The sequence below is a fragment of the Gopherus flavomarginatus genome, chromosome 1 (genome assembly GCF_025201925.1).
Source record: "Gopherus flavomarginatus isolate rGopFla2 chromosome 1, rGopFla2.mat.asm, whole genome shotgun sequence".
NCBI lineage: Eukaryota > Metazoa > Chordata > Testudines > Testudinidae > Gopherus > Gopherus flavomarginatus.
In genome coordinates this window covers 212,988,179-213,012,757 of record NC_066617.1, presented here as the reverse complement: position 1 = coordinate 213,012,757, position 24,579 = coordinate 212,988,179, and the positions used below count along the sequence as shown (strand labels likewise).

Below are 24,579 nucleotides of genomic sequence, written 5' to 3'. Positions count from 1 at the left end.
CCCTGACCCAAAGGGCCAGAGCTAATTAGACTTGTGTTTGGTGCCCCGCCCGAACCAAGGGCTGGGCCCCGTTGACTTTGCCATTGCTCTGTCCTGACCCAGAGGGCCAGAGCCAATTAGACTTGTGTTTGGTGCCCCGCCCGGACCAAGGGCTGGGCCCCTTTGACTTTGCCACTGCGCTGCCCTGACCCAGAGGGCCAGAGCAAACTAGACTTGTGTTTGGTGCCCCACCCGAGCCAAGGGCCCGGGCTGATACTGTGTTTGCTCAGCCCCTGCTAGGGGCCTGAGCCTGAACTATTACTGCCCGGCCTGTCCAAGGGCCTGGGCTGATACTGTGTTTGCTCAGCCCCGCTAGAGGCCTGAGCCTGAACTATTGCTGCCCGCCCTGTCCAAGGGCCGGGGCTTATTGACTTTGAGAGCCCCGACCCAGGCTAGAGGGCCGGGGCTCTACCCTGTTTACAGACCTTATACCCCGCTCAATACCTGCCGAGGGGCTAAGCCGACCCGGACTGCAGTGCGTAAGGAGGCACCCTGGCTCCCCGCCGGGCCTGAGGGGGACGAGCCCCGACACAACCGGCTTACAGGGATGTTGAAATGTCAATAGTTATCCTTGGGGACCCAGCCTACGCCTTGCTCCCGTGGCCCATGAAGCCGTACACAGGCAGCCTGGACAGCAGTAAGGAGCAGTTCAACTACAGGCTGAGCAAGTGCAGAATGGTGGTAGAATGTGCATTTGGACGTTTAAAAGGGCATTGGCACAGTTTGCTGAGTAGATTACATCTCAATGAAAGCAATATTGCCATCGTTATTGCTGCTTGCTCCATAATATCTGTAAGAGTAGGGAGGAGACGTTTATGGCGGGGTGGGAGGTTGAGGCAGATCGCCTGGTAGCCAATTTTGAACAGCCAGACAACAGGGCAATTAGAAGAGCACACCGAGGCACGCTGCACATCAGAGAGGCTTTGAAAAACAGTTTCATGACTGACCAGGCTATGGTGTGACAGTTGTGTGTGTTTGTCCTCGATGCAAAGCCACCGCCTTTGGTGAATGTACTTCCCTGTAAGCCAATCCCCCAGCCCCATTTGACCACAGCTGGCACAGGAAATAAAGTCTCTATTGTTCTGAATCCATTCATTCTTTCTTTATTAAAAATAATTGATCACTGATAACACTGAGTAGTAAAAGGAAGCCGGGGTGTACAAAGGGTTTAATAACAGGGTGGGGTGGGGGAGAAGGGAAGGACAAGGCCACATTGCTTATTTTAGCCACACTACACATCAAAGCTGTTTGAATGACAGCCTTCTGTTGCTTGAGCCATCCCCCGGAGTTGAGTGGCAGGGTGCCCGGAGCCTCCCCACCCTGCTCCCCTCCCCCCCACCCCAGCCACATTCTTGGGCATCTGGGTGAGAAGGATATGGAACTTGGCAAGGAGGGCAGGAAGTTATACAATGGCTGCAGCGGTGGTCTGTACTCTAGTTGCTTTTCCTACAGCTCCACCAGATGCCTCGTCATGTTTGTTTGCTCCATTAGCTTCAGCATCTCCTCCTGCCTGTTCTGATCACACTCACTGAAGGCTTTCCTGGCCTCTGTCACTGAACGCCTCCATGCATTCAGCTGTGCCCTCTCAGTGCAGGAGGATTGCATGAGCTCCGAAAAGATGTCATCGTGAGTGCATTTTTTTTTACCTTCTAATCTGCGATAACCTCAGGGACGGAGATGATGCAGGGAGCATAGAAACATTTGCAGCAGCAGGGGGAAGAAAGGGAGAGTAGACTTTTAAGATACATTTCTAAAAACAAAAGGGAGACTCTTTCACAGTGAATCAAGCAATTCATAGCACATGTGTTTTAGGTACAAGATCACATTCTGCCTTTTATATTGCGCGCCTGCCGGTATGGTGACACATTACACATGGCTGGGCAACAGAATTCAGTTTGCAGGCAGCCATGGTAAGCCGAAGGATACGTGAGGTTGGCTTCTTCCGCATTCATAACATGTGTGAAAAGCTTCAAACTACAGTGCCCTCCTTTCCCATAGCAACCAATGCTGGTTGTGTTTGCCGTTTAAAAGGAGGGGCTGTGGTTTTGGGGTGGATGTGCTGCACACCCCTCCCTCCTCGTGTTGCTATTCTCTGGAATGATCCCTTTTAGCCAAGTGAAAACAGCCAAGCATGCCCAGAGTCTAATGTGTCGGGGATCACCAAACAGAGGGGATTACTGTTCCCTTACAAAATTTCCCCTATTTCAACCAGGTAACCATGAACGATATCTCTCCTGAGGCTGACACAGAAAGATAAAGACTGAATGTTGCATGAATGCTACCAAAACCCAGGACCATCCGCTACCATTCTTTTTGCTGGAATGATTCCAGAGCACTTGCTACAGGCCTGGTGTGGTAAAGTGTCCTACCATGAAGGACGAAATAAGGCAGCCCTCCCCAGAAACCTTCTTCAAAGGCTTTCTGAGTACCTCCAGGACAGCTTCATGGAGATGTCCCTGGCGAATTCCCTCTTCATCCCCAGACACTCTAACAGACTTTTCCATTAGCTATACTGGCAGTGAATGCATCCCAATTGCTCAGGGCAAATCAAACATTAAACACAATTGCTTTTAACCCCTGTAGTGTAGTTACAAATATGCACTCACCAGAGGTGCCTTCTCTGCCTCCAGCGTCCAGAAACAACAGGCCCTGGGAGATTATTGGCTCCAGGGTGAGGAAAAGGTCCTGGCTGCCAGGGAGAACATATTTTCAGCTTGCCTGCTGCGCATTCTCCTCCTCCTCCTCCACAAAATCCTCATCCATGTTGCGTGAGGCTGCCACCATGCAGGTGTCCACAGAGAGTGTTGAAGTACGGGTAGAGTTCCCTCCTAGAATGGCATAGAAGTGGCATGTCTGGGGCTCTGACCCAGAGTGACCGTTTGCCTCCTTTATCTTTTGGTAGCCTTGCCTGATCCCCTTAATTTTCATGTGGCACTGCTGTGCAACCCTGGTGTAGCCTCTCTCCACTATGCCCTGTGCGATTTTGGCATATATATATCAACATTTCTTCTTTTCGATTGGAGTTCTGCCTGCACAGATTCTTCTCCCCATACTGCAATCAAATCCAGTGTCTCCCAGTCACTTCATCCTGGAGCTCATTTGCGATTCTGGGACTGCATGGTCACTTGTGCTGCTGAGCTCGCTATGCTGACCAAACAGGAAATGAAATTCAAAAGTTCCTGGTGCTTTTCTGTGTACCTGGCTAGTGCATCGGAGTTGAAAGTCTTTCCAGAGCGGTCACATTGGAGCACTCTGGGATAGCTCCCAGAAGCCAATACCATCGAATTTCACAGCGCTTCATCTACACTACCCCAAATTAGACCCAGGAAGGTCGATTTTAGAACTACTCCCCTCATCGGGGAGGAGTACAGCAGTCAATTTTAACAGCCCTTTAGGTCAGCGGAATGGGGTTGGTTGCATAGACGCATTCATTATAAAATCGACCTAATGCGGCTAAATTTGACCTAACCTCGTAGTGTAGACCAGGCCTAAGGGGTTTCAAATGCAGTAGCTAGGGTTTGGATTGGCGGAACTGCTTTTGTCTAGGTGTGTTTGAGAGATAGAACCCATACTGCCTGCATAGTTTTCTCTTGCTGCTTCTGTCCCTGTGGTCCATCAGTCACAGAAGGCTGGTAACAGGGACCTGAGAAAAAGCTTTTTGGGTACAGAGTGTTGGCTGGCAAGGGGCTTGGAACAGTGAACACAGGAACTTTCTCCTGCAGTTTGTTTTGTATGTTGTTCAGGGAAATGGGATTTTGATGACATTGTTTATTTACAGAGAAATATCTGACTATCACCAATTTCTCCTATTCTTACTCCCTGCCCACAGGTGACTAGCCCTTTTGAAATGGCCACCCACTGAAGAAGCTGCATGCAGCCTGTAGATGAGATGGCAGGATATGCAGAGCAGCTATGGAACATTTCCCATTAATCTTTTTCTTTTGTTGAGGTGGGGTCCAGAGAATAGCAATTTTCAGCCATCTCTCTGAAAATCTACATGCTGCATCACCTGCTAATGGCTGTCCACGTGGAGAGAAAATCCTCTCTTCTCTCCTTTAGCTACAGCTTAGGATGTTTATGCCGACATTCAGACTCTTGATTTTCATAATGATTAGAGCAGCTTCATCATACTCACAGCCAATGGCTCCCAGGAATCTGGGTGTAAGCAGTCCCTCAGCTGGCCTGAGCCTGGCCATGAAGTACACCAAAGAGTTCTCCCTTCCCTGTGCAAAGTATTTCAGGATTGTAGCCAGTCCAAATAGGTGTCACAGTGTGACATTCTAGCCCAATGACAAGACTCCTGTTGACTTCAATAGGGCCATCCCTTTGCTCTGGGCCACTGCCATGATGTTTGCCATCTCCCTATATGCAAACCATCATTATGGCTGTATCTCAGCACGCAGGTTCATGGACAGAAGGACTCATCAACAAGTAGAGTAACACTTCCCCAAATGATGTGCTAGGCAAATGCATGAGAGAGGCATCCTCTCTCTCCCCATCAGTGGAGACTAGAATCACCTTACTTTTGATATTTAAGTCCCTCCTAGGGTCAGAGATTACTTTCAGACTGGATTCCCCACACTATGCTATCCACTGAGCTTTTGGCCAGCAGAGCAGAGCACAACAGTGGTTGTGGCACTAGTACAACTGGACAAAGCTAAGAAGCAGCTGGCTGTCCTGCAAGTAACTCAATGCAATTTCTCTACAACAAAAACCGTTATGGCGTTGTGCCAGCACTGCCCCACTAATTGTGTTCCTATGCGTCTGGAAGCACAGCTGGACAGTCTGAGAGAAGATTTTAAAACCAGCATCCTATCTGTAAGATCAAGGAGGCATTTAGTGATAAGGATGGCAGTATGACTAACAAAGATAAGTGCAAAATGAATTCTTTTCCTATGAGGAAATACCAAGCGATAGCCAATTGATCAGAGGATAATAAGATAAAGGAAGACATGTCCTTAAATTATTTAAGTTACATATAGTATGAGGATTTAGTCCTATTAACATCACTGTAAGTTGGGCAGCTACATCTTCAAAAAACTCTTTGAGAAGTATTTTGTATCTGCACATTGCATTTTGCTCATCTTCTCAAGCACAGAAAGATTATTTCAAGGAAGAAGGGCTCAAAATTGACAAGGACTGTCCTCCAGAAGAGGACAGCATTCAAAACCTGGTGCTCACTCCAGCACACAACAGGAGAGCCTGCCTCAGTGTCCATTCTGCAGAGTCTCCATTAATTCTACACCAAGTTTCTTGACTCACTAATACCCCTCCTTGGGGCCAATTTATTATGGACTACTTGAATTATGATTTTTGTAAAAACCACCCCAAGACAGTCTATTTATTCCATGTATGTGTTTGTAGTCCTAAAATCCAAAGTCATCTCATCTCTCAATACCCCATATATCACTCTCTGGCATTTTCTACCTCACATTTTCAGTCGTCTCCTGTCTTATTGCCAGAACAGTCACCCCAGCCCTTCCAGCTAGAGTGCAACCCAGCGCTTCCTAGTTGGAACCCCCCACCCCCTATTCTGGGAGTGCATCCTCACCAGAGGAGCAGTCATATTTCCCTTTGTCCTGTTAACCTTTTCCAGCTCTCCTCCATGGATACCTCAGGGAGGCAGGTATGCTTCCCTGACATCAGCCCTCAGCTTTACCTTAGAAGTCAGCAAGCAACTCTCTCTGCTGCTCTTCTGCTATCAGCTCTCTCCAGCCCTGGCTCAGGGAGGTAGCCGTCAACTTCTCTACCATAGTCCTGCCTTCAATCTTCCCCAGGAACCACTTTCATCTTCCTTCAGACACCTCCTACAGTCTCTTACATGCCCTTTTCATGACTGACCCCTTGGTCTCCATCTCTCTCCATTTTATGGGCCCACTTAAACCCTACTGGGGGGCAGCTGATGAGACACAGGTGTGCTGGCCTCTCTTAAAGGGCCAGTGCCACCTTTCTTGTGGAATTGAGTGGAACGTTGTCCTCCTTGAGTAAATAAAGAAAAGGTAACAGAAAATTCTTGACTCAAATTCCAGAAGGGGCCAATGTTGAAAAGGGAGGCGGGAAATGTTTGTTTGTGCATCTGAGAACTGATGCAAAGCTCGCTGAATTCAACTGACTATGTTTGAATCAGGTCCTTGTTTGAGAGATTTGTGTTGTTTTTTTTAAAGTATATAATTTCTGCTAGTGACAAGTGACTTCAAAGCTATTGGATAGTAGACCTGAGGGTGTACAATGATGTGTATCGACAGGTCAGCAAAAGGCCTATGCATCACTTAAATTATGTTAGTCATATTTCTCAGCTCCCAGGATTTAGGTGGGGCTTAAGTGGTGCATAAGCCTTGTGCTCGTCTCTGCACGGGGTGAATATCAGCCTCAGTAAACAATTTGTAATGAATAACTTACTGGATGAATTTGATCTCTTTCTGTTTGCAAGTCATTGAGGAGGAGATCACTATTTTCTTAGCTGTATTTATCATTCAGAATTATTTGTTTAATAAATTCCTCAAACACTTCATGGTCTAGAGTTTATTTGTGGCCAGTTTGTTCCAAGTATCTGGTCCAATTTGAGTTGTGTTGTGAACACACTCACCAAATTTCCAACTTCAGTGCCTAGAATTAAGTAGCAAGATCCACACTTAGGCATGTGAACAAATGATACCTCATGTAAGAGCTACAGCTGCTCAGCTTCCCAGAAAAAAACAGGCCAATCATCAACCAGAGGTGCCTAACTTTATTGCTGCCTAACTTTAGGCACTCAGTTTTGAAACATTTGGCTACTGGTTACCTGGTATGTTTCTAATCCCTGACTGGTTGTTTTCTGTTAATATTCTCCAGTATTGCTTACCCCAGGGGTAGGAAAATTTTGGCCCGGGGGCCACATCTGGGTATGGAAATTGTAAGGCGGGCCATGAATGCTCATGAAATTGGGTTTGGGGTGTGGGAGGGGGTGAGGTCTCCGGGATGGGGCTGAGGGGTTGCCATGGCACGCACAGAGTGAGGCAAACCCCTGACTCCACTCTCTGGCTGGAGCGTTGGAGCAGGGCAAGCCCCAGACCCTGCTCCCCACTGAGCGCTTAAGGGCCAGATTAAAATATTTGGAGAACTGGATGCAGTCACCTCGGGCCATAGTTTGCTCACTTCTGGCTTACATTTTATGTTTTGTACCAATATCCCTGTGAGTAAACTCCTCTGGCAGAATATTCACAGAAAACAAACGACGTGGTGCAGACAAAAGTAAATTCTCTTGAATATGCAAACAAATACGTACTGACATTTTTGCAGCACTCCTCCAGCTCTGATAATGGAAATTTTCCTTTAAATCAGGTGGTTTTGAATTTTAGATCAAGTGTTCATGTCCCAGCAGGAAATGGATTTCCTCATGACAGTAAGAATTAGGCGACTGAAAAAGATTGTCAGCTAATGTTCGGCAAATTGAACTACTGTAAGGTTAATGGTACCATGCAGGTTCCTACTGTTTCTTTTTCTGAATTAAATCAGCTAAATGAGTAAAGTCCCATTCTTTCTATGTCTTTCCTCAGAAAGGGTTTAATCCTGCTCTCAGTAAAATCAATAGCTAAACTCCCCTTGATGTCAATGGTACAGGATCAGGCCCCAAATAAGCGTCAATTTACAAAAACAAAAATGCAAGTGAAAGTGTTACCACTCTCACAGGTAGACTAGCAAGCTGCAGATACATGTTGGATGGAGTCCATTGCCCTTGATGGGAGCCAACATAATTCAGAAAGGCTCCTTGTCATAAACAGATAGTTAAGGGTTAATGTCTCTTTAACCTGTAAAGGGTTAACAAACAGGGACCCAAACACCTGACCAGAGGACCAATCAGGAAACAAGATACTTTCAAATCTAGGTGGAGGGAAGCCTTTGTTTGTGAGTTTGAGGTTTGTGCATTGTTCTCTCTGGGTCCTGGACGGGACTAGAGGTGCAACCAGGTTTCTGCCAATCTCCCTGCATCAGTCTCTTATCTATTCAGAATAGTGACTAAGTAAAAAGGCTGTTATAGTCTTTTAACTTGTTTTTCTTTATTTGCAGATGTGTACTTGCTGGAAGTAGCTTAAATTGTATTTCTGCTGGAAAAAGCTTCTTTCTATTGTTTATAAGCTAAAAAAAACCCCTGTATATTTACCATCTTGATTACAGAGACAATTTTTATGTTTTTCCTTCTTTATTAAAGTTTTCCTCGTTCTTTAGAATCTAATTGATTTTTTGGTTATCTTTTGTAAGACTCCAGGGAAGGGAGTCTGCACTCACCAGGGAATTGGTGGGAGAAAGGAAAGGGAGGAGGGAAGAAAAACCTGCTCTCTGCGTTTATCTCTGTATCTCTCTCCGGGGAAGAAGGGAGGGGGAAGGTAACATTCCTCTTGGGGTGGTGATTCAAGAAGTTGAATCACGGTGGTCTCCTAGTGTACCCAGGGTGGGAAAGAGCTGGGAGGAAGAAAGGAGGGGGAAGGGAAATGGTTCATTCCCCTTGGTTGTGAGACTCAAGGAATCTGGGTCTTGGGGGCCCTCAGGGAAGGGTTTGGGGGACCAGAGGGTATCAGGCCCTGGAATTCCTGATTGGTGGTAGCACTACAGAATCTAAGCTGGTAATTAAACTTAGAGGACTTTATGCTAGTACCCATATCCTGGACGCTAAGGTCCAGAATTGGGAATTATACTATGACACCCCTCCAATACAGAGGGAGGTGTAAAAGTCAGTAAGTAGGTCAGGTTTGTGTTTTGATTTGCTACTCTTCCTTAGTGACTCTTAAATGCATCTTTAAGTCCCATCTACACTGAACTTTTAAATCATGCTAGGAGATTGCTTTGAAACTGAATTTAAACATACTTCTAGCTAAACAAGTGTGTTCTTGGAAACTGTAGAAACTATTTTTATACATCGCTTTTAAATGGCCTTGGCCCCCTGACAGGTTAAAACCAAGGCCAAGGTTTTTAAAAAAGGTACTAATGATTTTGGGTTGCCTCCATTTTTGGGTGCTTAACTTGACACACCTTAAAGAGGCTGACTGATGGAGAATCAAGAACTTAGAGCTTTCTCAAACTCAGGTTCCCTTAAGCAGTCTCAAGTTGGGCACCCAGAAATTGAAGAATGCTGAATCACTAGTCACTTGGTCTCAGATTAGACAAGGCACTATCAAGGTTACCGCAGGAAGTACCATTCCTGAAAGTGGCAATAACAGCTAAAGAACAATACAGTGTAACCTAGGGCAAGGTTTACATGCTTTGTCTATTTCAGCTGTCAGCTCTTTGGTGTGGGGAATGTCTCGCTGTGTATTTGTACAAGGCAAAGCACCAAGGGGCTCATCTTTCAGTTGGGAATGCTAGATGCTCCTTTAATGCATATTATACTATATAGAAAATAAGCTAATGACGTCATTAGAAAAATGGAAGAATGTGGTTGTATATTATGTATCACTATCTAATAACTGAAATTCCAAATTGGCTGTCAAATTTACTAGCAGGAGTGGTTAACAGTTCTTTCCATTGATCAAGACAACGTTGTTACAGCTCTGCTAGAGCAGAAATGCAGACCAAAAAGTTTTCAAAGATTCAGCTTCCATTGCTTGTAACAACCTTCCTGATTCATTGGTGTAATGAGAAGTTAACCTTTTCAGCCTTCACATGTCTGCAGTCATACATGTATGTCATGATGATCTTGAAGTCCATGCTTCATGTGTAGTTATAGATACAACACTGCATGCAAACATTGGCGGCTCGTTCTAGTCCTGACTGATTTCCCTCAGGACTCTCTCGGAAATAATGATTTTTACCTCTGAGGTCATTTCCTGATGGGTGCAAAACTTAAACAAAATAATAGCCGTACATTCTTCATCATGCTCAGCGTGCCATGTGATCTTTTTAAACCTAATCCTTATTGACTTGCTCAGGGAGAGCAGTAATGAAAACATTTATCTGCTCAATTTTAATCTTTTTTTCTGTGTGCAAGTTATCCAGAAATAGCTTTGATTTTTATGAACGTGCCCATTGGTTTGTAGTTGTCTGATGAATTCCGAGTGTGTGGGCAAGCCAGAGACTCTCAGAGCTTTGGGGTGAGAGAAGTTTCTCCCTCCCCTGCGTAGCTGCTCCCTGCTGTGCTCCCTATATTCTAGGATGTCCTAGGGCTGCTTGTGATGGAGCAGGACTCTGAACATTAGTATGGAAAGGCGGCGGGGTCATGGCCTCATCCTCTGCTGGACACTGGTCCATGGAGTAAGGCTGGAGCACAAGGGTGGAGCAGCCTGCTCCACCTTAATTGATCTTTTCTGCTGATCTCCCTGTTCTGTTATTGACAAACACCACCATGTACATTAAGGGGAGAAGAAGAATTCTTCATGCAAAATCAGGGACACTTGAAAGGGATCCAAGACACCGGAAAGAAAGAGAAATAAAAATGGTCAAACTCAAACCCATCTGCGTTTTCTGAGTCACTCAATAATTCCTTTTGTTCTTGAAGCTATAATTCATGCATGATTGTTTATAGATGTTCCTGCAGCTTTTATCAGCTTACATACTATTATCTTCCTCTCCCTTCCTCCCAGTCTCAGATGGTAATCAGTTCCATAAGCTCCTTGAGCAGTAGGAAGACAATGTTTTTGCAGAAAGCAAAGATGGAAAAGGGAAATGTTTTCAAAAGCTGTGGCCAGAGATAAAGCCGCTAATCAGAGAACTGAATGCTAGTTCCAGAAATCCAGAGTTTTGTCTGACCTACTAAAAACAGATTAAGAAGGGGTTAACTATCTCTTATTTTCCTCTTTTCCTCCTTCCAGAGCCACAATATTTTTTTCCATTCAGCAAAACAGCTTGAAGCCACCCTCATGTCTGTCCACAACAAAGGCATTATGTACATGAAAGAGATGCACCACTTGAACTATACCAGTATAGTCTGAGCAGTACAGCTCCCCTGATGTGGGGCCAGTTATACCCGTAAAGCCATTCCCATACAAGAAGGTGAATAATCTATACCAGTAAATGGCACCTTTATGCCAGTATCATAGAGTGACCGGACAGCAAGTGTGAAAAATCGGGACAGGGGGTGGAGGGTAATAGGAGCCTATATAAGAAAAAGACCCCAAAATCGGGACTCTCTCCATAAAATTGGGACATCAGGTCACCCTACAGTATCATAAAAGTGCCTTATACTGAGTCCACAATGGGGGTTTTTACCAGTATAATTATTTTGGTTTAAAAAAAAAAACAAAACAAAAAAACCCACCTCACATGCCTAATCACCGTAAGTATGTGAGTAGAAATAACTGCATGGGGACCAGGCCTCAGGGATGGAGCCGCTACAATGCTCCAGCTGCTTTCTGCTGCTCCAGTGATGCGCAAGATCCAGGCATCCAGCTTAACAGCTCAGTTAATCAGCGTTACGGCTACTTTGCCTCACCGGAGGCATTCAGCCAGAATACACTAATGGATCTGGCACACTGAACTGGATTGTGCCCTCATGAAAGCTGTCTGTACACTGGTGTAGCTCCACTGACATCAATGGAGATTTGCTTATGTTGATGTGTGAGAGAGAATAATTTAGCAGCATTAGATTGATTTAACCCCTCACCTGTCCACACGATGAAGCCATTTTTGTCGACTTAAAGGGAGTATTAAAACTGATTTCTGTACTCCTCCCTGACAAGGAGATTAGCATTGAAATTGACATTACCGGGTCGAATTTGGAGTAGTCTGGATGCAATTCAACGGTATTGGTGTCGGGAGCTATCCCAGAGTGCTCCATTGTGACCGCTCTAGACAGCACTCTCAACTCAGAGGCACTGGCCAGGTAGACAGGAAAAGCCCTGCGAACTTTTGAATTTTATTTCCTGTTTGGCCAGAGTGGCAAGCTGATCAGCACAAGTGACCATGCAGAACTCATCAGCAGAGGTGACCATGGAGTCCCAGAATCGTAACAGAGCTCCAGCATGGACTGAATGGGAGGTACTGCATCCGATCGCTGTGTCGGGAGACAAATCTGTGCTATCAGAACTCCATTCCAAAAGATGAAATGCCAAAACATTTGAAAAAGCTCCAAGGGCATGAAGGACAGAGGTTATAACAGGGACCCAGAGCAGTGCCACGTCAAACTTAAGGAGCTCGGGCAAGCCTACCAAAAAACCAAAGAGGCAAACTGCCACTGTGGGTCAGACCCCCAGACATGCTACTTCTATCATGAGCTGCATGCAATTCTAGGGGGTGCCCCTACAATTACCCCACCCCTGTATGTGGACTCCTGCAAGGGAGTCTCATGCAACAGGCATGAGGATTTTGGGGATGAGGAAGATGATAATGAGGAGGAGGCTGAAGATAGTGCACAGCAGACAAGTGGAGAAACCATTCTGCCCGACAGCCATTAACTGTTTATCACCCTAGAGACATTACCCTCCCAACCTGGGCTCCTGGATCTTGAAGGCAGAGAAGGCCCCCCTGGTGAGTGTACCTTTGTAAATATAATACATGGTTTAAAAGCAAGAGTGTTTAATAATTAATTTTCCCTGAAGACTTGGGATGTATTCACGGCCAGTAAAGCTACTGGAATGCAGTCAAGCAACATCCATTCTTTCTCTCTCTGTGTTATCCTCAGGAGAGTGATATTATTCATGGTCACCTGGTCGAAATAGGAGACTTTTATTAAGGGGACATTCAGAGGTGGCCATTCCTGCTGGGCTGTGTGCCTATGGCTGAAAAGAAATCATCCCCGCTGTTAGCCATGTGGTGGGGGGAGCAGTGAAGCGATCATCCCAGAAAATTGGGTGTGAGGGGGAGTTCAGTTGGGTTTGTGCTGCACATTAACCAGAAAATCTTAGCCCCTCCTTTTAATGGCCAACCCATTTTAAATGGTCAGCCCAACTCTCCCTTTTTTCCTCCTGTAGCTGCAAATGTTTCAGCGCTACCATGATTATCTCCATCCCAGAGGCTAGTGCAGATAAGAAGGTAAAAAAAATGCACTCACGATGCAATGTTCTCTGAGTTCATGCAGTCCTCCCGCACTGAAAGAGCCCAGCATAATACGTGGAGGCAAACAATGTCAGAGTCCAGGAAAACAAAAAATGAACACGAGAACAGGAGGGACGTGCGAGATGAGAAGTGGTGGGATCAAGAAGAGAGATGGCGGGAGTGTGATGAGAAGAGGCAGGAGACAATGCTGAAGCTACTGGAGGATCAAGCTGATATGCTGTGGTGTATGGTTGAGGTGCAGGAAAGGAAGCAGGAGTACAGACCACTGCTGCAGCCCCTGTGTAACCAACCGCCCTCCTCCCTAAGTTCCATAGCCTCCTCACCCAGCTGCCCAAGAACGCAGAGGCGGGAGGAGGGGCCTCCGGGCACCCAACTACTCCACCGCAGAGGACTGCCCAAGCAACAGAAGGCTGGCATTCAATATGTTTTGAAGTGCAGTGTGGCCTTGTCCTTCCCTCCTCCCCTACCTCATCTGGTGCTTTCCTCCTCCACCACCCTAGGCTACCTTGGCAGTTATCCCCCTATTCCTGTGACTAATTAATAAAGAATTCATGAATTTGAAACAACAATGACTTTATTGACTTTCCAATGGTGATCGAAGGTGGGAGGGGAGGGTGTTTAGCTTACAGGGAAGTAGAGTGAACTAGGGGGGTGGGTTTTCATCAGGAGAAACAAACAGAACTTTCACTCACTGGCCAGTCATGAAACTGGTTTTCAAAGCTTCTCTGATGCACAGCGTGCCCTGTTGTGCTCTTCTAACTGCCCTGGTGTCTGGCTGTGCATAATCAGCCACCAGGAGATTTGCCTCAACCTCCTACCCCACCATAAACATCTCCCCCTTACTCTCTCAGATATTGTGGAGAACACAGCAAGCAGTAATAATGATGGGAATATTTGGTTTTGCTGAGGTCTAACCGAGTCAGTAAACTGCACTAGCACATTTTAAACATCCAAATGCACATTCTACCACCATTATGCACTTCCTCAGCCTATAGTTGAACAGCTCCTAACTACTGTCCAGGGTGCCTGTATATGGCTTCTTGAGCCATGGCATTAAGGGGTAGGCTGGATCCCCAACGATAACTATAGGCATTTCAACATCCCCAACGGTTATTTTCTGGTCTGGAAAGGAAGTCCCTTGCTTCAGCCGTTCAGACAGACCAGAGTTCCTGAAGATGCGAGTGTCATGTACCTTTCCCGGCCATCCCACGTTGACGCTGGTGAAACGTCCCTTGTGATCCACCAGTGCTTGCAGCACCATTGAAAAGTACCTCTTTCGGTTTATGTACTGGCTGCCTTGGTGCTCTGGTCCCAAGATAGGGATATAGGTTCCATCTATCGCCCCACCACAGTTAGGGAATCCCATTTCAGCAAAGCCATCCACTATGACCTGCACATTTCCCAGAGTCACTACCCTTGATAGCAGCAGCTCAGTGATTGCATTGGCTACTTGGATCACAGCAGCCCCCACAGTAGATTTGCCCACTCCAGATTGATTCCCGACTGACCGGTAGCTGTCTGGCATTGCAAGCTTCCACAGGGTTATTGCCATTCACTTGTGAATTGTGAGGGCTGGTCTCATCGTGGTATTCTTGCACTTCAGGGCAGGGGAAAGCAAGTCACAAAGTTCCACAAAACTGCCCTTTCGCATGCGAAAGTTTCGCAGCCATTGGGAATCATCCGAGACCTGAAACACTATGCAGTCCCACTAGTCTGTGCTTGTTTCCCAGGTCCAGAATTGGTGTTCCACAGCATGAACCTGCACTATTACCAAATTGCCATGATTTGAGAGAGGTCTGTGTCCATGTCCTCATCACTCTCATCACTGCGCTGCCATAGCCTCTTCGCCTGCTTTTGCAGGTTCTGGTGCTGCATATACTGCAGGATAATGCGCGAGGTGTTTACAGTGCTCATAACTGCTGCGGTGATCTGAGTGGGCTCCATGCTTGCCATGGTATGGTGTCTGCAGGACAGCAGAGTGACAGCGGAAGCATGACGATGGTTTGCAGTCCTATCGTACTATCTGCTGCCAGCAGCACCCAGGACACAACAGCAGTGGCTGAACTGAGCAGACCGCATGCTTGCTGTAGTATAGCATCTGCATGGAAAAAAGGCGCAAAATGGTTGTCTGCCATTCCTGTCACGGAGGGAGGGGCAACTGATGACATGTACCCAAAACCACCCGCGACAATGTTTTTGCCCCATCAGGCACTGGGAGCTCAACCCTGAATTCCAATGGGTGGCGGAGACTGGGGGGACTGTGGGATAGCTACTCACAGTGCAACGCTCCGAAAGTTGACACTAGCCTCTGTACTGTGGACGCACTCCACTGACTTAATGTGCTTAGTGGGAACACACACAATCAACTGTATAAAATCACTTCCTAAAAAAAAAATCAGCTTCTATAAATTTGACTAATGTTCATAGTGTAGGCATATCCTAAAACCTAATGCCCCAAGTCCTCAAAAGGTAGACAGGTGCCTAAATGCCTTTGAGGATCTGAGCTAACATGCTTACTTATGTCTTAACCTGAAGAGGCCTTGAAACTTTTTCTTCTATTCTATAAATACCCTTTTGGCCTCTCTGCAACCTTAATCATGTCCAAGAAAGTTTCTCTGGACTAATTCAGAAAAAAATTAGCAATGGGATTTTTAAAAAAAACAAAACACTGAATAAAGTGTGACTGATTTCATTGTGGTAAGGTCATTTGGACAGGACATTTTAACTTGGAGCTTAGTTCTGTACATATAACTTTACGGAGGCCATGTCACCCCAATGATATGGTGCCCATATCTTTATAATAAGATAGGCACCTCTATGAGTCAGGAAACTACAATAGAAGGTCAGAGTTATGAACATCAGAGTTGCAAACTGACCAGTCAACCACACATCTCATCTGGAACTGAAATTGTGCGATCAGGCAATGGCAAAGATGACAAAAAAAAAAAAAAGAATACAGCACAGTACGGTGTTAAATGTAAACGACTTGAAAAATAAAGGGAAAGCAACATTTTTCTTCTGCAAAGTAAAGTTTCAAAGTTGCATTAAGTCAATGTTCAGTTGTAAACTTTTGAAAGAACAGCCATAATGTTTTGTTCAGAGTTACAAACAACCTCCATTCCCGAGGTGTTTGTAACTTTGAGGTTCTACTCTAATGCCTTCACATATTGTTGTGACACCTCAAGCCTTAAGTCTCTTTTTGAAAACGCATTTGAAAGTAGGTCCCTCCTTGGCTAATCCCTTAGCTGCTTAGGTCCTTGGCTGCATTCCCAGGCATGCTATCAACTTTCTGCTGATGTTATTAAACGTGGTTGTATTTGGTAATGCTCACTTCCACTGACATGGTTTTCTGTGATAAGAAACATGATTCTTGCTGTAGATGATCTTAAGACTTAACAATGAATTTATTCATTGTCATCTTGAAGATTGCATCAATGATAGAAACAGATACAGGTCTAAAGTGACAGCATTTCAATGCAGGTTAGTTTCTCTGGCTATCCCACAAAAGTCATCTTACCTCAAAGACAACATGTATCTCACTTAACATTACAGTATGCTAGTTTTATTTCTGAAAAACAAAATAAACCACTGAAAGTTTTATTTTATTTTTTAAACTAAACACAAAAAAGACAGCAACATGGTTGTCAATGTAGCCATGACTAATAAGCGCAAGTTGCAGTATTTGGATCCTCATCTGGATTTAGAAACACTAGAGATCAAAGATGTTTAGATCCAGGTTTAGAAGCAGATCTCTGTTAATAATGGACAATTTGTCAAATTCAGATCTGGATCAAAAACACTCCCACAGTTTCAGGATGATTTGAGCCAATTATGATGGATTAATACTGTGTTTAACTAGATAGCTAATTTGTAGCAGAAATAATAGTTATTATTTCTTATTTAGACAGTGCCATTGGTATGCAAGATGCTTTACTGACAATGATCATGACAACTACTCAAGGCCCCACTCCTGAAAACCCTGGTTCATTGGAGTGGTCCTTACTCACTCAAGTGGTTTCAATGGAATACTTGCATGAGGGCTACTAATGTAAGTAAAGGGTTGTAGAATTGAACCCTTAGCTAGGACTGGATATAAATGATGGTGACAAGTACTGAGTGGTTGTGAGAATGAAGGACAAGGGTTACAGCAACATCATGCCGTTAACAGCGCATATGTGTACACGCTTATTTCCATCCTCCTGTTCTTAAGCAACAACTACTTTGAGGAAAGATTAAGAGGCTATAGGGGTGCTGCTGGGTGGTGTTGGTGGCCTGTGACATACCGGTCAAACTAGATGATCTTGTTGTCCCTTCTGGCCTTAAATTCTACAACTAAGAGAGGTTCCAATGTGTAGAGAGTGGAAGAATGGCTAACAGTCAGAAAGGGGTTTCAGGTATAAGAGGTTGTATGAGAGAAGGTCCATTGACATGAGTTGGAGAAACAGCTGAAGGGGCAAGGGTGCTGGTTAGTAGAGTTGGACAGGAAATTGGAGTCCCTACCCACACACAGAGTTTTGTAAAGAGTTCATCCTAAAGCAGGACAAAAAGTAGGAAATGCAAGGTTCCCCACACAGGAAGGAATTTTGGGGAGAACCAAAAATTGAATTTCTCAGCTCACTGCTTCCCTACGTAGGTGGCTCTTGTCAATGTACTTTCACTCTACAGGTCCAAAGCAAAATTAACCAGACCTTTCCAGATAAGCAGCCAGGGCATTTTTTATCAGAATACTTCTCCAACAGTATCAGAGGGGTAGCCGTGTTAGTCTGGATCTGTAAAGGCAGCAAAGAATCCTGTGGCACCTTATAGACTAACAGACGTTTTGGAGCATGAGCTTTCGTGGGTGAATACCCACTTCTTCAGATGCATGTGTCACACATGCATCTAAAGAAGTGGGTATTCACCCACGAAAGCTCATGCTCCAAAACGTCTGTTAGTCTATAAGGTGCCACAGGATTCTTTGCTGCTTCTCCAACAGAAAATTCCCAACCAACTCTAGTATTTAGACCAAGAATGGGTGGAGCAAAGGGGACAAGGAAGAAAATTCTAAGTTGATTTAACTCTTAGGGCCACTCAAAAAGGGAACTGAACTTCTGACTTTAAGGGAGTTGAGTGTTTCAAAGCAATTAACAGATCAAGCCCCAGCTACACTAAAGATTGAATTTTGAGCTGTGAAGCACCACTGTAGTTGTATTCCTCTGGGGCAATGCAGAGCGCAAAGTCCTGAACTATAGATGTGAAAGGTGGTGACAAAGCATTCTCAGTCAAGGGGATCAGGCTATCTAGAGGAAATGTTGCAAATCCTTCCTCTTTAAAGAAGCCTCACAACACTGACACCCCCTTTCACTCAATACACCCCTTCCAACCAATAATTAGAAGAGGGAAAGTTAATAAAAATCTAAAAAAAAATATTCCCTACCAGGGGCAGCTTGCAGCACCTTGCCTCAGTTTCCTCTTCTATTCAGCCCTAAAGAACTCCACATAATCCAAAAGCTATGAAACAAAAGTCCCCTATTCAGAGTCTACTTTGAGTTCAAATCAACTCATAAATAAAGTATTTTCCACCCTGACTCCAGCTGGGCCCAGCCTCCTTCCCTAAGAGACTATTTCAGGGTGACCAACCTGAGCCTGAGAAGGAGCCAGAATTTACCAGTGTGCATTGCCAGTGTGCATTGCCAAAGAGCCACAGTAACACATCAGCAGCCCCCAGTCAGCTCTCCTCCCCTCTCCACCCCCCAGTGGCACCACTGATCAGCACCAAACCCTCCATCCCTGCACCTCCTGCCCACTATGATCAACTGTTTTGTGGTGTGCAGGGGGCACGGGGGCGGGAGGAGCAAGGGCGCAGCAGGCTCAGGGGAAGGGGTAGGGACCTTGGGGGAAGGAATAAACTGGGGCCAGGACCTAGGTTGAGCAGTGAGCACCCTGTAGCACATTGGAAAGTTGGTGCTTGTAGCTCCAGCCCTGTAGTTGGCACCTATACAAGGAGCCGCATACTAACTCCTAAAGAGCCGCATGTGGCTCTGGAGCCACAGGTTGGCCACCCCTGGACTATTTCTTTCGGCTCTCTGAGCAGCTGGAGACAATACTTGCCCTGCCTTCTTTAGCTTCTCTTTGCCCCAGCATCTGCCTGTCACTCAAGCACTTCACTCTTCTGGAATCAGGAGCCCCAAGCTCTCCTTCCTGTTGCTGGGTTCTGTTCAAATTGACCCTTATTCCCTACAGCACTCACCTACAGATGCTTTCTCCACCCAGCTGCAGCTCTCCAGGCTTCTAGCATTCCCGGACTGACTAGCTAGCGTGTTAAGCTCCTACTCACTCTCCTTTCCTCAAGGACTAACCCAGGAATCTGTCCCTCCCTCCCTGGTATCCCCAGGCTTATCCTGAATTAATCAGATCACTTCATTACTTCATTCATTATTTCCCAGGTGGGAAGGTGAGTTGATCTTGTCACAGGTGAGGCTAAAGCCCCATTTCTCCTTAATAGAGATCAACGACTCTAAAATATTACCCCAAGCAGAGTTTTTACCCCGAAGAGAGAGAAGTGCTAGAGATGCCATGAAGTCTACTAGGGTCTTCTCTGATTATGCTGATATTGACTGATTTTATGTGGCAAGTGCTCAGATACTAACAGAGATAATATCTCTCGCAGACAGAAAGCAACAGGAGCCAAAAGCAAGGGAACTGTGATTCCTCTCCCCAAATAAGCTCACATAGGCAGCGAGATGGAAGGAGTGCTAGGTTCAGCACTCTACTGATGACACAAGCATTTTAATAAAATAGAGGTCCCAATCCTGAGCTACACCAGGTCTGTACAGTGCAGCCACAGAGGGGGAACAGAAGCGCCTTTGAGACACCTGGCACTTCCATGATGCCTTTGAAGTATGCTGGGGGTGAGTTTGGCTTCAGCACTGCTCTGTGTTATGCTAGTTGTAGATACTTCCTTCCCTTCCCCCTCCCCCAGGGCTGTTATGCAAACTGAGGTTCTCTGGAGCACAACATGTTCCACTCACACTCCCAAAGAACCCCCTACATGGCCCTAACACCAGAGGTTCAAGAAAGCCAGCACTACACCAGCCTATGCTGCACCTCTGCGACCTGGGGATTGCCCAGTGCTAGGGGAATCCTTGGGTAACTGGCTCTGTTGTTGCTATGCTTTGGCAGGGTGGCACAGAACAAATGCAGTGGGGGCCAGGTTTGGCCTTGCATTTATTCTCTGTTTGTCTCTGACTTATATCTGCTTATCTTAGTGACTAAAACTTAATATTTTCAATAGTTAGCTAGAGATCCCTTGGAGGTATAAAAGGCTATCTTCTGTGTCATCTGCAAAAGTGCCAGCTAAATTCTGGTTACAGAATCTTTGATTCCTTTTTTATAATGCAAGAGGCAGAAAGAGCAAAGATTGATTTTTCAGATCAGAGTTTGAGTTTATGGGAATGACAGAAAAATAGTCTCATTGGTACACAGAACAAACTGGAAGGCTACAGAAATCACCCAAGAGGCAATAAAAATGGGACCAGGACTATACACTATCATTTTTAAGTCACTTCTCTGGCTAGAATCTCACTGATACTTAGCTCTGCTTCCAATGTGCATTACAAATGGATATTTGAGACTCAGCAAGAAATCAGTTTGTGGAGAAGGAGAGACTTGTTGACCTCTGCCATTTGAGACACAGTGCATTGCATGATACATGCACTGAAATTCATTTTCCTGGGGAATAAGGGAGCAGGCAAAAGTGGTTTACAAGCTGTTTGGGTGAGTGAGCTCCTCAAGCCTGATAAAGCCACTGATGGGTATATCCATAAACAATGGAGTCACAGAGAAACAGCACAAACCTACTAGGCAGATAACCTTTGCTCCACCAAAATGCTATTTTTCTAGTAGGTCTTTGTTTAAATGGTGGGTTCCACTGTGTTACAGTACTTCGGATAAGAGGCATGCTAGTGACCTCAGATCTGTATCCAGGATCTGCTGAATCCATAAAGGCACAATACCTAAGCACTATCTGAGGATCCAGATTTCACATAGAGTGTAAGTTTGGTCGGTGCCCTTTCTCCATTTTTTCTCCAGAAGAGAAGTTTTGATCTACATAGGTCAGTACTGTTAATTGTCCATTGAGCCTGCTCAGGGAAGAAGGGTGTCTGACTGTTCCTGTGTGAACTACCTGAAGTTTCACTCACTCTTCTTCCCCAATGCAATGGCCAGCAGAGTTAAGTCACCTTAGTAAGTCACCTCTGAAGGAAAGTAATCTTCTATTGGCCATGGGCAATAGTGAGTTACTTTTCCCAGGAACAAGGGGAGAACAAATTGTGACTGTCAGAGGCAGTCCCTAGCATGCTTTTGGGGCAGTGCAGTTTGCAAGGTTACAACATTCTAGCCCCTAACTAACTGAGAAATGATATTGCTAAAAAACAGTGGGGTATTCCTTGTCATGGCTATCTGTCTGTTTGGACAATTACCTGTTTATTGTTCATTAGGAGCAGTGTTCCTAACAAAGAACATGGCTTAACTCATCTGTTATTAGGAAGGGGCTTTGCACTATAAAGCACTTGACATAATTGGGTGGTTTGATAATTTGTAATCATGTTTACAGTTTGTAAGCACTGCTTTGTTTTTCTTTCTTGGGAATGGGGCAAGGGGAGTCTTCCATTCCACTGAGGAGTCTTCCACTTTCTCATCTTCATGCTCCTCCTCCTTAAAGCCCACATCACAGCAATATCCTTCTGCCCAAGAACAACTGGACAGCAATCCCAAAACACTGCTCCTTATGAGTCAAAAAAATTTCTAGTACATGATGCACAATATTCCCTTCCACTTGGGGGATAATCATGAACTCAAATGAAGTTAGGTGCCTAAATACCTTTGAAGATCTGGGCCATTGCCTCTGCAGCCTTCCTGGCTAGGCTAGGGATCAAGAGACCAGAACAGGGAACTGAGCCTAAGTCTTCTGCATGGCAATTCGTGACCACATGGCCTTGAATTTTGCAGAGACAGGGAAGTTCTTGTCATGGACCACAGTAACATATAGCACAGGCAGTTGCAGTGCAAATCCTTTCACCAACTTGTCAGCTTCTTTTACAGCTGAACTGAAACACCTTTGGCACCTCTTTGGCACTGACAACTTTCCAGAGGCAGCAGTTCTATTGGAAACAAATTGTGTGTCAGTTTTTGATGGGGACTTATGTCAACCAGAGACTAAGTCAAGATTATAATACTCATTTCACTTGTGAACTCTAATCCAAGTTTGAAACAGGTCAAGGCTTCTAGAGGTGAAAGACAAGCATATTAATTCACCGCTTCACTCTATTCTACTCTTTCTCCTCAATGACAGCACTACAGGTCTTCAGTCATTTGAGGATGTGCACATCTCTAGAGCACTGAATGGTGAGTGGCTGTGACAGCTTTCTTGAACATCAGCAATGTATTTTACCTTAATCCTCACAGACATACCCTTCAACCTGGCAAGGCCCATCTTGGAGACAACATGCGTCAAAGACACAAAATAAGGGGCACAAAACATTCATGTAGGAAACTTGCTGAGGAATTTGCCCCTTGAGTGTAAACTTGTTTGTATGGCTACTGATAACATCAATAAATCTCAACAATAAAAGTGAAGGGAGCATGCAATCTGTCTGGAATGTAGTTAACTTTGGGACTAAAATGAGTGACATTCCTCAAAATAACAGACAATTCACAGGCATGCTCACAGCTATTGGGATGAGGAGGAAGTAATAGGGTGAAAGGACGAAGAGAGAGCGAAATTTCCCCTCCAGTATTCCACTAGGTTTTCTGGTGCAGAGGGCCTCAAAAGACAGCTTTCCTGGGGAGAGTGAGCAGGCAGGAAATAGCCATAATTTCAGTCTCTCTTTCCACATGGTACATTTTTAATACATAGCCACAGATAACTAACTGCAATAAACCTTGACCAAAGTTGGCATTTACCTCAAAGTAAATATCCTGTTAACAGACCCAGAATTCTCTTGGCTGGATGGAGCTTATTGAAAAACTTTCCACGTGAAAGCTATTTTCAAATTGCAAAGCCAGAGAAGAAAAAGAAAAAAAAATCAGTGTGCACGAACAGAGACTGTTTTCGCCTTTGGAGATATGTACTTCGTCTCAACTGAAGTGCCACATATATTACCTATAGTATTTCGAAGTCCTGAGTGAGGGGAGATTTCCTGACTGCAGCACATATATTATATATTAGACCAGGGGTAGGCAACCTATAGACACATGCCGAAGGCCGCACACAAGCTGACTTTAAATGGCACTCTCACTGCCCTGGTCCTGGCCACCGGTCCAGGCCCTCTGCATTTTAATTTAATTTTAAATGAAGCTTCTTAAACATTTTAAAAACCTTATTTACTTTACATACAACAATAGTTTATTTATCTATTATAGACTTACAGAAAGAGACCGTCTAAAAACATTAAAATGTATTACTGGCACACAAAAGCTTAAATTAGAGTGAATAAATGAAGACTCGGCACGCCACTTCTGAAAGGATGCCGACCCCTGTATTAGACCATGTTTGTGTATGCTGGTTGCTCTGTTTCCATTATACTTTCTTTTCTTTCCATCTCCCCAGCAAAACATAAAGCAGTATCTAGTACTCTCCCTTCACACACAAGTGTATACATCCATAGATGGAGTCAAATTCAGCCCTCTGTGAATGGGTGCAACTCCATTAACTTAATTGAATTAGACCCATATTGTGTATAGATGAGTACAGTGTGCATTTGCCAGTGCATAGACCTGTGGGATCTTTCTCAAGACAGGTACAATTGTTTTCCCATTTCCAGTCTGCAACATAGAATCCTGCCCAAAATGTAATTAACTTAGCCTTTTCACATTAAGAGAATACTTTTGATTTATTAAAGATAATATTAAACCCACCTTCCATTTATCCTTAGTTCTTCCCTCCTCCCCACTCCAAAACCAAAAAAATCCATCAACTATTACCATGTACTACACTGCTGACCTAATGTTTCAACTGAATTCTTGTTTTATCGCATCTCACTTTTTCAGATATTTACACTACCTGAGCACACATCAAAGTAAAGGGGCTCTGGAATGGCTGCTTTTCATTCTCTGGACAGTGATCCCATCATGCTTCACCATTAAAGGGATCCTGCTTGATTTTCTTTCGAGAAAAAAGAAAAGAACAAAGTGAAGTCATTTCTAGTATAAACACACACTTATACAACCATTCTCACCCCTTCCTTTTTCAACACCTTTCTAGGGTCAACAGTGTAAAAAGATTTGAAGTACAGGTTCAGTTAAGTAAATAGACTGAGTGAAACAAAACCCAAAACATTTCACATACACTTGTACCAACATATATTATGAATTGGCACCCATGACCGCTCCCCCTTCCTTCTTTGTGGTGCTGCTGCATCAATATCTGCACTTTAATTTTGAAAATAGTGCAGTAAGTGAGGGTAACACACAGCTGGAGGGCAAAGGGGAAGGAGAGAAAGGATACAGATAATATCATGCAGCTGCACAGCTAACCTATGAGCACAGCTTGATGGCTCCAGATCATTTAAGGTAAAATGTTCAAAATGACTAAATGAC

At 44.8% G+C, this 24,579-nt stretch overlaps 1 long non-coding RNA gene across 1 annotated transcript in view; it reads right to left on the bottom strand.

Moving 5' to 3' along the window:
* LOC127043068 (uncharacterized) overlaps window positions 1-24,143 on the bottom strand; it is a 37,405-nt gene extending 13,262 nt beyond the window's left edge. The window contains exons 1-2 of the long non-coding RNA XR_007772136.1: window positions 24,044-24,143; window positions 22,945-23,023 (exon numbers count right to left, since the gene is read on the bottom strand). This is a non-coding gene — a long non-coding RNA (uncharacterized LOC127043068). The remainder of the gene's footprint in view (window positions 1-22,944; window positions 23,024-24,043) is intronic.
* Between the last annotated feature and the right edge of the window lie 436 nt (window positions 24,144-24,579).